This window comes from Hevea brasiliensis, chromosome 14, assembly GCF_030052815.1.
Source record: "Hevea brasiliensis isolate MT/VB/25A 57/8 chromosome 14, ASM3005281v1, whole genome shotgun sequence".
NCBI lineage: Eukaryota > Viridiplantae > Streptophyta > Magnoliopsida > Malpighiales > Euphorbiaceae > Hevea > Hevea brasiliensis.
In genome coordinates, this window is record NC_079506.1 from 58287358 (window position 1) to 58303857 (window position 16500).

Consider the following 16500-nt stretch of genomic DNA (forward strand, 5'->3'; position numbering starts at 1 on the left):
AATGTAACTAAAATTAAATATATTTAAATTCAATATAGAACGAATAGGATATGGGCTAATATTCATATTAAAATTAAGTCTTACTTTGGCCAATAAATTTTTTTTAGCCGTCTGGACTAATAGGCCAATAAAATGGAATTAGTTACCAAAAGATTCACTAATTTTAAGAAAATTATTAATGGGCCACTAATTTTAATATAAAGGACTAATTAGGTTGAGCAATTTTATTGGCTCTGTTTAATTATTTAGAATATTTCAAATTAATACCTAAAATATTATTACTATATACTAAAACAAGAAACATCCTGTTCCTAAGGAACAATAAAAATACCATCTTGCCCTCTTTTTTATACTTATTCACTTCTTTGTTTGAGGCTATATGTGTGTGGTAAGGCTGTACGTGAAATGTACCGAATTGACATAAATTATACAAAATAAAAGTTATTTTAATATTCTGATTTAGTTATAGTCATTCATTAAGAATCGAATTTATACATGTGTTTTTCTTTTTTTTTAGATATATTATATACTTTTAATATAATTATATATATTTATCTATATATATTTAACTATGAACTAAATATAACCTACTATTATATTTCATTTGTTTATATTTTTTTAATAATTTTAGTTATAAATACATAAAATTACCTTATAATTTTTAATTATAAATGTACTATTATATTATATATATGTTAATTTATAATTATATTAGTATATTATAGTTAAATATTACATAATTAATAAATAGTTAAAATTTATATTATATGATATACTTATATTATGATATTATAAAATATACTTAATCCTAAATTATATATGTATTTATAATTAAGGATTATATAATTTAGAAATAGCTAAAAGATATATTATATGGTATATAATTTACTAATAATCCAATTCAAACCTTAAATGCTAATTTAAATATAATTTTTTTAAAGAAATAATTATATAAAATTATTTCAAGAACTAAGAACCGAATCAGCATATCATATCAAATCGAAATTGAAGAATTGAGAACTACACCGAGTCAGAATCAATACAACAAAAAATCTAACTGAAATTATACTAAAATTTTAATTTAATTTTAATGCCTAGATAGACCCTGAATTGAACTGGAACCACGCGCCCCTACACGCGTGGCTTAGAAAGTGATAGGCCCATGTGGTGCTGTGTAAGTTTCAAAATTTTGTTTTGCTTTGGAAAAGATCCGATAAGGCAGTTTTTGGTTTACAGTTCCGTCGTCTCACAAGAATTATCACATATTTTCAGTATATATCAAATATTGAATAAACACATAATGAAAGAATATTAAATAATATCTCTCATTTGACATTATTACTTAAACAATGAGAAAAATATGTAATTTTAAATATATTAATTTAAAATAATTTTAAATTAAATTTAATATATTTAATTATAAAATTTTAAAAATAATTAGAGTTGTTAGTCTACTAAAATGTATAAATTTGATATATATGTAACAAATAATTAAATTTATTTCACTCTTAAATTTTTATATAAGTTCAATATATTTAATTTATTTTTAATAACTAAAAATATTTTAAAAAATTTGCATACAGTGTTAGTTTTTTTAGATGGATTAATTAATTTATTTTTTAGCTAGCATTAATTATTATTTTCTTCTGTTATAATTAGATTCTAAAATTAAACATTTTTTATTATAAAATTATATTGAATATTGAATATATTATTAATATTAATTGATCTTAAAGACACAACTAAAGTAGATTATTAAAATTTTATTTCAATTGAATTTATAAAATGATTTTAATAAATATTGATCTAGATGATAATTTTTCATAAGATGTAAGCATACTATTTTACATTGTTATAAAACAGAATTAGATATGCTTTCAATATAAATATTTTTTATTTAATAATCATATTAATGTAATAAATATAAAAAATAATTTCGCAACATGGCCTTAGATTCAATAACTTGTTGTTCACTAATTCTAATAATTGATTAGAATATTTAAATTTAATAAGCTTCAAATTATTGATTTAATAATGGTACATATAGTATTTTATTTATTCCATATTTTGATTTAATATTTAATATTGTGAGTGAGTAACTCATTTTCATTTTGATTTAATATCTAATATTGTGAGTGAGTAATACATTTTCAAACAGACAATACTTATTTAATTTTTTTTCCCTTTAAATTACTAAATAATTGGGCCATCTATCTAATTAACATTTAGAAATTAGGTGAGACAATTTAATAGATCGTGATTAAAATATTTTATAAACAAAATTTTATTTTTAAGTTGCTTTATATTAAATATATTCTAAAAATTTGATTTTAACAAAATTTTAAAAGGCTAATATTAACCCAATAAAAAAATATGAGCTCATTTTTATAAATTAAATTTCTAAAGAAATTCATATTTTCCATTAAATTTAGATATCACTAATTCTTTAAAAATAAAAAATTGGGCATAAATTATAAAATCCCTATATATTATAAATTATCCTTCAAGTAATAAAAAAATATATTTTAAAAAGGTTCAAATTGTGAATTAAATGCACAATAAAAGCTAATCTTTTAAATTACTAGTAAAATTTTTTATGGGCCTATTTAATATTGAAAAATTAACTTTTATTGATGTGAAGAAATTAAATTGTGCTATTCTAACTGTTCAATTTTTATTGAAAGTTAACAACTAAATCTAAAATATTTTATTAAATATTTTAAATACTGGCCCAATAATTATTTTAATTGATATTTTAATTTTTTAGGCAAGTATTTAAACATAGGCATATTTTTAAACGCCCATTATGTTGGGGAAAAAAAAAAACACTCACAATTAGAATAATTATCAACACACAATTCAATGGGCTGTGATTAGATTCTAAAATATTGTATTAATTATTAACCAATATTGAGTTAATTTTATCTCATGATATTTAAAAAAGAATTTGAGTATGTTGACAGCCCATGTTCAATATTTTAGTGTTCTAAATATGTTAGTTGAAGATTATAACAATAATTTTGCTAACATAAACTAAGGGGTATGTGGCCCAACTTTTAAAATAGTTGAGTAACTTAACATATTTTATTTTTTATTTTAATATTTAAATTTTTTAAAAAATTATTGAGTTAAAAAGTACTTTAAAAACTTCCATACTCTCACCAAATTAATGTCCCAATTAAAAATAAATTTTAATTGTTGATTTTTGGTTTAAAGTAAATTAATTATAACATTTTCTAGTAATAGTCAATTAAATGGGAGTAACATTAGAATATGAGCTCATTAATTAAATTGTGAGTATTTTATAATATTAAAATATTTTAAATTTTTTATTAATGAGTCTATATTTTAATTTAAACAATTAGCCCATTTTTATAATTTAGCGTGCCCAATTAAATTATTAGTAATAATTAATTGACCAAATTATTTTTGGCTAATATTTAATTTCATAATGTTATATTTTTTTATTAAACCAATTAAATATTTACAATATTCTTTTAAATTAATGAGCACTTTTCCCATTAAATTTTTATTAGCCCACATTGAGATAGAGCAACAATCTATTGAAAATTTTAATTTTTAACTAGTTTTTTTTTTTTCAACATACGTTACACGTTATTTATATTCATTATTTATATTCGTGATTTTATGATATAATATTAATAATATATTAAATTTTATTAACCAATTAAATATAATCTTTCAATATAATACCAAATTAATATGACTTATTTTACTTCTATTTAAAGTTGGTTTATATTTTTAAATTTTTTTATACTTTTAATTTGGAAATCGTTTTGAAAACCATCCTATTTATTTTTACTATTTATATAATATATGCTTTCTTTGGTTTTATTATTTATATATATTTAATAGTTTAGGGTTATACCATCCTCACATAATATGGGGTTTTTATAAATAGTATTGATAATGGTAATGCTAGAAATTATCACTTTTAAGAATATAATAAAATTTAAGAATATCCATCCTTAAAATTAGGGAATTAGGGAATAGCATTCAGTCGGTTCAATTTTGAACCGAACCAAATAAAAAAAAAAAACTACAAAACCAAATGATCCTAAAATTCAGACCGAATCAAACTGACATTCAAGGAATAACCAAACCAAACTGATCAATGTCTTTGCAGTTTGGTTTATAAAGAATTGAATTTATGAACACACCCAGATTTCTATATTACAAGCATTCACAATTTATAGACTTTGTACATGCACATTGAAGGAATGAAATGTTGTTAATGGAAGTGAAATTTTCATCTTATTTGTTTTGTGTTTCAATTCCTTACTCCCTTGGGGATACATTGTTCCAAAGTAATCATTTTACCAAGAAGCAACCATCTTGAATGCACATGCAAATCCTCAATGCTTCTATTCATCTTAGCTGGCACTTGTAAGCCAATATGAGCTAAGGAAAAAACTGTGGTTGTCAAGTAACTATAAAAATTAGGTATTCATACTTGGAAATTAAACTTAATTCTACATATAAAAAAAAAAATCAATCTTCAACAATCTCTTGATTTTCAACATTAACACTTCACAAATCACATATTTCAAGTATCAATATTTATTAACCAGTTTCAAAATTTCACTATCACATATTAAAAATTTCCAAATCAAATATTCACAGAGAAGAGAATGTCTAAAAAATTTAGAAGGAATAATTGCAATTAAAAATAAACAAACCAACACTAAACCCATATTGCAATTGAAAGGGTCAAGAAGCACCAATCAATTTCGTTTTGTAGTGCCATTTTCGTCAGATTTAGATACATGCATGTCTCTAACCCTTGCTTCTCTACCATCTTCGCTTTCTAATATGGGTTTAGATTTGAGAACCATCTTCGATTCAACAAACTCAACATCTCTAATCTTCATCCATTGATTCAACATAGCAGCATCTCCATTGATTCAACACAAGGTGGAGCCGTGGAATCACCATGGAGATAGAATGATAATAGAGATAGATTGAGATTTGAGAGAGATGAGAGGTGAGAGGAACGAAAGATGAGAGGGAGAGACTGGACGAGAGGTAGGTGTTGTGCTGTGAGGAGAGATTGGACGTGAGGTCAGGTGGGTGTGCATCTAGAAGCTTCAAGCTTCTTTTAAAGGGTTCATAAAACAACATCCCTTATGGTAAAAATGGCAGCATATATATGAAAGTAATAAATCAGTCGGTTTAGTTTTTTTCATAAATTTTGATTAATTAATCGAACTGAACCGAAAAATAAAAATATTAGAAAATAATAACTAACTAAATTGATTAAATTAAAAAAATTGAACAGATTGAACTAAAATGACTCAGTTCGATTTGATTTTTCTATTCAGATCACAAACTGCTCAGTCCTACTTAAAACCATAATTAAGAAAAGAGAGTTGATATAGTAAATTTAACGTTTTTAAATCAAACCAAAAAAGAAAATCTATAAATTAAATAGACATAAAATTTTGCATTAATCAATTAGTCTTGAAATGAAATTCGTAAAATTTAATGATAACAAAAAGAAAATTATTTATACTTCAATTTAATTACTCAAATTGTTTTGCTAACATCCTTAAGATTATATCTTTGAACTTTTGTTAATTGTTTGCCATAGTAATTAATATTACATTTATTTATCTATACAATATGTAGGAAGGGGAAATATTAGCTTTGTAAAAAATGTCCTTCACCATTCAAATTAATTATAATTATATTTTTGTTATTTAAATTAATTTTAATGTTCGAATAAATTTAAAATTCTTAATTTAAGAGCTTATATAAGTTTAAAATTGTTAGTCCTATTTATACTATAACTTCAATTAAATATAAAATTTTATAAGAAGTAATTAACTAAAATGAGAAATTAATAAGTGAAAAATAAAAAACTACAGTTAATATATGTGTGTATGTGAGTGTGGGAAGAGGAGGAACATTGATTTTGCAAAAAATACCTTCATTTTTCCAATTAATTACAATTATATTTTTAATATTTAAATTAATTTTAAAGTTTATATAAATTTTAAAATCTTAATTTTAGAATTCAAATAGATTTAAAATTCTTAATTCTACTTATACTTAACTTCAATTAAATATAAAATTTATTATATTTACTTTTATTTAAAAAAAAAAGTCTAATTTGCACTACAATTGAAAATAATATATAAAATTAATTTAAATTAAAAATTTACAAACATTAATATAAATCAATCCTCTTTATTTTTACTATTTATATAATTTATAATTTCTTTGGTTTTATTATTTATATATATTTACATAGTTGCAGTTATACCATCCTCTTATACTATTATTAGCAATGCACATATTATGTTGTTTTCATAAATAGTATTTGTAATACACGCATTGGAGATAATCACCTTTAAGAATATTCAACCTTAAAACCATAATTAAAAAAAGTTGGTATAGTAAATTTAGAGTTTGTAAATCAAACAAAAAATCTATAAATTAAATAGACATAAAATTTCAAATTAATCAATTAGTCTTGGGATGAAATTTCTAAAACTTAATGATAATTAAAAGAAAATTATTTATAATTGAACTTAATTACTCAAATTGCTTTACTACCATCCTTAAGATTGATGTATCTTTCAACTGTCATTAATAGGTTACTATAATAATTAATATTATATTTATTTATCCATACTATATATATAAATTGGGAAGGGAGAATATTAACTTTGCCAAAAATATCCTTCATTCTTTAAATTAATTATAATTATATTTTTATTATTTAAATTAATTTTAATATTTGAATAAATTTAAAATTCTTAATTTTAGAGCTTATATAAGTTTAAAATTCTTAATTCTACTTATACTATAACTTCAATTAAATAAAAAATTTTATAAAAAGTAATTAGCTAAAATAAGAAATTAATAAGTGAATATATATATATATATATTAGGGTTGTGTGGTTCCTGTTCAGTTCTTTATTTTTTCGATTCCAATTCAGTAATTCTGGTTCAATTCTCAATTTTTGAAATAATTTTATGTAATTATTTCTTTAAAAAATCATACTTGAATTAGCATTATATATAATATATCTTATAGCTATGTCCAAATTATATAATCTTTAATTTTAATGTGCACTTATAACTTAGAATTAAGTATATTATATAATATAATAGCATATCATATAATACACCTTTTAACTATTTATTAATAATATAATATTTAACTATAAGATACAAATATAATTACAAATTAACATATATATATAGTATAATAGTATATTTATAATTAAGTAGAGAGAATATTAATTTTGCTAAAAATTCCATTCATTCTTTCAATTAATTATAATTATATTTTTATTATTTAAAAATGTTTAAAATTTATATAAATTTTAAATTTTTAGTTTGACTTATACTTAACTTCAATTAAATATAAAATTTCTTTTATTTATTTATTTATTTTAAAGAAAACTACTTCTAATTTGCACTACAATTGAAAAAAAATATATAAAACCAATTTAAATTAAAAAAAAAATTATAAATATTAATACAAACCATGTTTTTAATGGAATCTTAATAGAAGCATTCTTCCATTTCTATTCTCTAAAACTGAATTATATAATACTAAGGATCTTGACTTTTTTTAGTTAGGTTAATTGCTTTATAGAAGTCAATAACAATTAGACTCCCAAACTAATTATTAGATATTTCTTTCTTTTTTTTTGAATTTTTCTTTTTTATAAAAATATTCTTCTTTAACCAAAATTGCGATAATAATATTACTCATGTTATTTTAGAAGTCTAATAATTTTTATTGAATTTTGTTAAATAAATTAATTTAATAATTATAAAAATTGAAATTAAAAAAATAAATATAAAATAAATTAAAAATATAATATTTTTAACAAATTTTTATAATCATTTTTTAAAAAAAAATTTTTAGTTCATAACGTATTTTAAAATTAAATATGCTCCAAATACATGATAAAAAGAAATTAAAAGAATCTTAGTATATTGCTTTATTAGAAGTCAATAATAATTAGATATTTTATTTCATTTTTTTGGTTTGAATTTTTCTTTTTATAAGTATCCTTAGGTTCACATTATAGAGATATTTTTCTTGCCATAATATTACCCATGTTATTCTTCTTCCTCCATAAGACCACTCATATTATTTTAGAAGTCTAATAATAGTTATTGAATTTTATTAAATAAGTTACCTTAATAATTGTAAAAGTTAAATTAAAATAAATAAATTAATATAAAGGTAAATTAAAATTATAATGGTTGATTTTTAAAAAAGCTTTTGAGTTCAGTAATATATTTTGACAATGAATTTTGTATTTATCATAATCAGCATATATAATTAAAGATATTTTTCTATTTACATATTCAACTAACTATCTCTCTCTATATATATAAACTTATGATAGGATTTCTTTACTTCTTAATGGTGACATTTATATAATTAAAATGTATAACTTAACTATATTTTATTATAATTTCAAATTTTATAAGTATATTTAATTTGTAAAATTTTTTTTAATCATTTTGTATGTCCTCCGCCTACATTTCATACTTATTTTTTCAGTTTCATTAATTATTTTTAATAAAAATTATTATAGTCTATTTAGAATCCTAATGCAATAAATATTTAGAACTAATAATTTTCTATTTATATTTTACTCAAAATCCATTAATTTTTTAATAATTCATCATCCATCCTTAATAAGCCCAAAAAAAATGTAATAACCAATTAAATTATCGAGATCAGTTATTCCTAATTAAAATTGAATTTATAAGTCTTATTCAAATACTATTATACTTATTAATAAGATAATTTCTAAAAATAATTTAAATAATAAAAAAAAGATAATTGTAAATAATAGAAATCGTGAAGGGTATCTTGGGAAATCCCAATGTCTTCCCCTTTCATACATTTATATAAAGGATATTTTTGGAAATATATATATATATATATACAATCGTATTTTTTTTCATTTATTAATTTCTTTGTTTAAAATTACTTCTTATAAAATTTTATATTTAATTAAAGTTATAATATAAGTATGACTAAAAATTTTAAATTTATTCAAATATTAAAATTAATTTAACTAATAAAAATATACTTGTAATTAATTTGAAGAATGGAGGGCATTTTTGGCAAAGCAAATGTTCTCCTCCCTTCCCACATTTATATATAGTATAATTATAAATTTAGAGTATTTTAAATATTAGTGTATTGCCAATAAAAAAAATTAGTACTCCAAATTTTATTGACCTAGTATCACAAAAATTGGCTAATAAGATTAGGTCAATAAAATTTAAAATGCTAATTATAATTTAGATTTTTCAATCTATTTTTAAGTAAAAAATAAGATTAATTTAATGCGGCAAATAAATTAAACTAAATCGTTTTAAAATGAGCGATATCATTAATCACACGAAAGATTAGATTGCATAAAGAATCTTCAAATTATTAGAATATAGGCCATAATTAATTAATAAATTTAATAAAATTAACTTAATATGAAAAAAGTTTTGTTAAGATGCTTTGTGTATTTTATTAAAAATTAGCTATTTTACCCATTAAATAAACCAATAGCCCCATTGACCAATTAGCCCATTAAAATTAGTTGAAAATTTGATTATCACTATTTTTTAAATTTCTTTTTAAGTAATAAAAAAATTTAAAAGAATTAAACTGTGAGTGAGTCACAAAACAAATAGATCTAGTTATTATATTAATGTGGACTCATTAATTTTTTGTTTAGCCTATGATTTAATATGGGTTAACATATGCTAATGGAAACCTTAATTGGTAACTAACAAAATTGAAATTTTATTAGCTCCATATATTTAAATATTATAATTATCATTAAATTTTTTATTTAATTGGACTAATAAACAAATCATAATTTAATAGCAAAAAAATAGGCCAAAAAATATTCAATTAAATTATTTTTTATAATATAACATTTAGAATTTTACTAAATAATATATCAATTAAATTAGCTTATATTCTAATACTTTTTTATCATTTAGCTGGATTTATTAATATAGACACTAATTTTAAAAATGTTATAATAAGTATAATTAATTTTTTATGTACCTCACTCATAATTTAATTCTTTCACTCATTAAAAGTACTCTAAAAAAAAAATTGATATTTTAGAGGGGTTGTGGCTCATTCTAAAATTTGAAAGGTTAATTTTTTCAGGGTTTAGCCCAATAAAAATCAATTAAATTTAACATAACACACTCATAATTTATTTTAAGTTGGCCCATATTAGTCATTAAATTTTAAGTTTCATTTAATAAAGCCATACTCTAATAATTTGATTTAGAATTACTAATAAAAGAAAATATTTATATACACCTAATATTAAAAAATAAAAGAATTAAAAAAAACTTAAATTAGTTAATGGACCTAGTTGTTAAAAACTAAAAATTAAAATATTTTTAGTAAGGTCCATATAACTGTGACAATAATTACTTATGCTATACATATAAGGTAGGTAAGATTTCCATTAGAGTTGCCATATGGCACTTATATTCTTGGTGCTACCACGTGGTGTTTACCATATATAGATTAATTTTTTTGTAACTAATAATTATTTATGCTAGGCATTTAATTTTCTTTTTATTTTTATTTTAAGTATTTTTATTATTTTCATTATTACTTTAATTTTCATAATTTAAATGATTATTTTAATTTTAGTTTTTTTAAATTTCTTTTTTTAAATTTTTTAAATGTTTGATATTTATTCTATCATATAATATAGGTGCTTTCCATAATATTGTAATTTATTTAGAATTATATAATTTATTTGTGCCATAAAGAATTACGATGCATTTAACATTTTTTTTTATATAGTTATGAGCAATAATTATAAGCAATTATTGTTTCAATATTTATTCTATCTATAATGCAGGTGTTTTCCATAATATTTTAATTTATTTAAAAATATATAATTTATTTGTGCCATAAAGAATTATAATGTATTTAACAATTTTTTTTATAGTTATGAGCAATAATTATAAGTAATTATTGTAGAAGTTATTTAAAATAATTTTAAAATAATAATTAGCCATTAGTATGTTATGGCGTTGAATGGCCAAATGTATGTTATGATCATTAACTTCAAACGGCCAACTTTGGCCATTAAAATGGAAACTTTTTTTTTTCTTAATGTTAAAATTAACTTTTTATTTAAATGGCTCTCATTTCTTTGCTTATATATAGTGAGACATCTGACATATCAATCATTCTTTTCTCATATTTTGTTCTCATTTTTTTTTTCTTTTATTTACTATAATTTTTATTATTTTTATTAAAAATTTATTAGTTTCAATCTCAAAACTTATTTGTATTTTTGTTGATTTTTTATTCTCTATAATATTAAAAAGAGTCTGTTGAATATTGGAAGCTAGTAATTTCTACCAAAACTATACTTAAGGAAAAAAAACTATTTCTGGGAGTAAAATTTTGATGATGATGAAGATGATGATGATTATTATTATTATTATTATATCATAAAATTTTTTATAAATTTCTTCTTTACTGCTTACGATTTAGAATAAAAATAATAATATAGGAGTTATATATAATTAATTATGTATTTGAAATGAAAAAGTTATTTTATTTATTTTATTATTTGAGTTGCATTTATTTTATAAATCCTAATTATCATGATTAACTTAGCTTTTAACCTTAATACTATTAATACATACTAGTAGAATGCCCACACGTTTCGCGAGTTTACATTATTAATAATTTAATTTATTTTATTTTTTAAATATAAAAATAATTATATTCACGTATATATATATTTTTACCTTTTTAGGTATTATTTAAGTATTATGTTGAACAAAAAAAATTTGAATATTGTTAAATGAGTGATAATAATATTTAGATTATGATTAAATATTTATTATTTTTATTATATTGAATTGTAAATTATATTACATTGCTCGCATGTATATGTATATATACACATTTCAAATGTGTTGTGAAATTTTATATGTAAGTATTATTTGCATTTCTAAAGTAATATTATAGAAACATGTAACTATATATAAATGAAAAATGAAAAGTCACATGTTTGTTACTGAATAATTTCCTCTCTTCCCTTCTGGTGCTTCATCCTTCCCATATTGGCTTGGAAAGCAGTAAGCAATCGCAGCTTCTATTGTGTATTAAGTTAATTACTTACATATTTTTCTTTGAATAAATAATTTTAAGAGTATTGTTTAATTTGAATTTGACTATTTTGAATTCATTTGTAACATGATTTAGATTAACTGTTCAAATATTAACAAATTCATTAAAATAAAACTATTTTCATCCGAATTATTTCTGATTTCTCGATTTAAAGAATAAAGTATTTAACTTTTAGAATCTTTTTTTTTAAATCATACTTTTGTGCATGTTTATAATTATTTCCAATTTTCGAAATCTTATAAATTTTAATTTAATTTGAGCAATTAATAATGCTTATATTTAATTAAATGTAATTAAGTCATTGTATGTTGAAATAAATAAAATTTTAATTGTTCATTTCCTTAATTATTTAAATTAAATTTAAAATTAACCACGCATTAATCAATGAAACCTAAACCAAAATTTATGACTCCAGAAATAGTAAATTTCTTTATGTTATAAAAATATATATTAATTGGTTCAATCAAAACATAACAATAGAGAAAAACTCTATAATTCCTAAAAAACAAAGGATTTTTATTTCTAAACTTAAAATTCTTGGTGGTGGTGGTTCCAATTGAAGCATCAAATCATTTGTTAATTGTAGTGAAATAAAATACAATGAATTTTATTTGCATTTTTTTAGATTACATACTGAGGTGCACCCAGAAAAGAATAAACTATAGAATGTATCTATCAGGTAGATTAATCCTAAAAAAACTACCAAGCAAAATCACAAAATTGAGTATGAGAAGAGTATCTCAAATAATAATGGTATATAGAAGATAGGGAAAAGAAGAGTACTTAACAAAAAATGATTCAACTCAGTTCAATTCATTAGAGAGTTAATGTATCATTGACCAAAAACAAAACTCATAGCTTCAAAGAAATTGTTGAAAGTGCAACACTAAAAGATAACATTGTAGTTGTTGCAGCTGAAGCATTAGTTAGGGTATCATCAGAACAAGTTGTAGGAGCTTTCATTGGGATGACCTTCTCCGGCTTTGAAGGTGCTGGTGCTGCAAGCGTTGCAAAAAGAAAACAAAACTTTTCAACCCTCTATGTATTGAAATTGGATACACTTCAATACATTTCCATCACAACAAAGGAAATTTTGGGAAATTTTAGCGTGACCCTTCTCTTTCCAAACTTTGCCTTCTCTATCACACCCAACATCTCTTGTTTTGGTTATCTTGATCTTTGTTTGGTACTTCAAAAGAAGGATAGGTTACCTTTAAATAAGTAGAGTTGAGTCTATTTTTAATACTAATAAAGTATTTTAACTGCTCTCTTAAATACTTTGGGAATTAAAAAGGGAAAAAAAAAAAAACTTTACAAACATTGAATTATCACTAAAATAAAGAGAATTTATGTTAAATGCATATTTGGAGATTGCAATGGAGGAGTAATTTGCGGAGTGGTCAAGTAATAAACAAATCAATAATTTACCTGAAATGCATTTTCAGGAAATGAAAAAGTAATTTGAGGAGTTGTCAAGTAATAAATAAATCAATTTTAATTAAAAATTCACTTATTTTCCTAATTAAAAGTTAACAAGCAGAGTGAGAAAATTGCTATTATTCTTTTTTTTTTATGAAAATGACTTATTATGAAATTACAAAAAAATAATAAAAGGATGATGTTTTTCCCTTAAACATACCTCAATTGAATCTCACTATTCTATCTATCTACATAAAGCAGACAAGTTTTACCCCTGGTACTGCCACATAGAATTTTAAAACTGTTATATTTATGTCAAGTAGCAATATTTAAAACAGGTAGGTTTATCCTGGTGCTGCTACATAGAATTCTAAAACTATTATATTTATTCCAAATGGTAATATTTAATTGAATTTATTGATGGCAATTTTTCTCTCTACCACATAGGATTTTAAATGAATTACATTTATACCAAATAACAATTTTATTGATTGTAATTTTTTAGAAAAAGTCAATTGAATTAAATTTTTTGATATTTATTAAATTTTATGTGGTATTTATTGAATTTATTGATGGGAATTGTTCCTACTATCACACAAAATTTCAACTGAATTATATTTATGCTAAATGGCAATTTTATTGATACCAATTTAAAAAAAAAAAGTCAGCCAAATTGAATTTATTGATATTTATTAAATTTATATAGTATTTATAGAATATTAATTTTCCATACTTTAATCAATTTTTGACCTGTTAAATGCATACACTGCTAAATTTTTTATAATATCCTATATGGTTGTAATATATAATTGCTATTTAATTTTAATTTAATTTTTAAATTATAATCCAAATTTAACTTTTCACCGCCCAAACAAACATAGGAAAGATCTTCAAAATGCTTCTTAGTGACCTGTATATTTTCATTTTCATCAATATTAGAGTTCAATTCCTTGACTACAAGAAACGATGTAAAAAAAATATCAAACATTTTTCTTAGCTGAAACAAAATAAGTCAAAGCAGCATATTGCCAAATGAATTAACTTGAGCTGAAAAGAAGTGAAACCATTTAGACAAAGAGCCGCCACATCTTGTAGAAAATAGTTTGGAACTATTGTCTACGGTGATTTGAAGTCTCCTATAACTGAGACCTCCCATTTTCATTCCTCAATAACCCATCAAGCCATTCATGCAATCTATTCTTCATTCTTTCACTGAAAAGAACATCGATTATATCAGCCAATGGCATGCCTCTAACTTCATTCACATTATATAATAACCCTATTTTCTTCATATTGCAAGTTTAAGCTTCTTAATGCTTCATGTTCCTGCCCTCTAGATAAATAAGACACTCCTGAGATTAACTAAGACTGTAAATTCCCTCAAAAGAATGTATTTTGCCACTCTCATTTGTCAATTTTGGAGAGAAAAAAAAGTAGTACCTTCATGTATGTAGGTATTAAAATCGAACTAATATTTAGCTAAGAAATCTGTGAAAGTTGTCTAGCAGAGAAACTCGTAAGAGGGACCATCAGCTACTAGCTCTTGATGAGAAAATAAGAAGAAATTATGCCTGATAAATGAGAGATTCGATTAAATATGAGAATTGATAAAAAAAGAAATTAATTGAATTAAATTTTTATAAAATTTTAATTTTTAAATAAAGATATTTTTTATATGAAGAAAAAAATTTACCTTATAAGAAAATTTCCTAACTAAAAAGAAAATAAATTTTGATGAGTGGAATCCTAATTTCGTAAAAAGGAAAAAAAAAATTCATAAACCTTTTTTTTCGTTGAGGTGATTTAATTTAAAAGTGTGAAAGGAATACATTTTAATTAACAAAAATTTATTTTAATTTTAATTTAATAATTTATAATCCTAAATTAAGTGAAATTCTATTTATTATAGTTAAATAATTTATTTTCATAATAATTTTAATGTGTACTTTTCTTAAGAAAAGCATTGGAGAAAAGTTACTTTTTTTTAATTAAAAAATATTTACTTTTAATTTTAAACACATTTACTTTAATTATATTTAATATTTAATTGATGATGATTTGCCAACTCAAAATGTTTAATTTCAAATTCAACGAATATTAATTAGGTTTAATTCCTTTATAATATATGCTTTAAATTAGAACAAAAAATCAGGAGATATTTGAATTTTTGTAAAAAATTTATGATTGAATTTTTTTTAAAAGATGGTTAATTATTAAAGGTAATGCCTATCCACTAATTTTTTTAATTTTTTTTAAAAAAGGAAAGGTCAACATTAAATTTTTTTTGTTTATTTTCTAAATAGTTATAATATATAATTATTATATAATTTAATTTTTTTAATCTTTCAAATTTAAATAATGGAAAAGTATTAATTACTTATTATTTAATTATTTCAAACACCTGAAAAGCTCAATTTAAGTAGAGATAGGAAAAATTAAGAGCTAATTAGATTAATTTATTAATTATACCCAACAAATACGTATGCTAATTTTTTATATATTTCATTTTCACTTTCTAATGAAAAGGTGATCCAGATTTTTGTAAAAAAAATTGAAGAGAAGATAGAATTTTAAATATATCACATTTAAGTCAAGTGACAATTTTTAATTGAATTTATTACTGGCAATTTTTTTTGTATTTCCTAAACAGATAAAATATGCAATTATTATAAAATTTAATTTTCTAAATACAATCCTTTATTAATTTGGTCTTTCAAATTTAAATAATGAAAAAGTATTAATTACCAAATATAATTGTCATTCATGATGAGATTTCCTAATTTTTAATTTGAAAACGTAAATGGCAATAAAATCAAGACTTTGGATTACTTTAAAGGAAAATTAAAATCATTTAATGAAATATTTTAAATATATTTACTGCAATTAAATTTAGT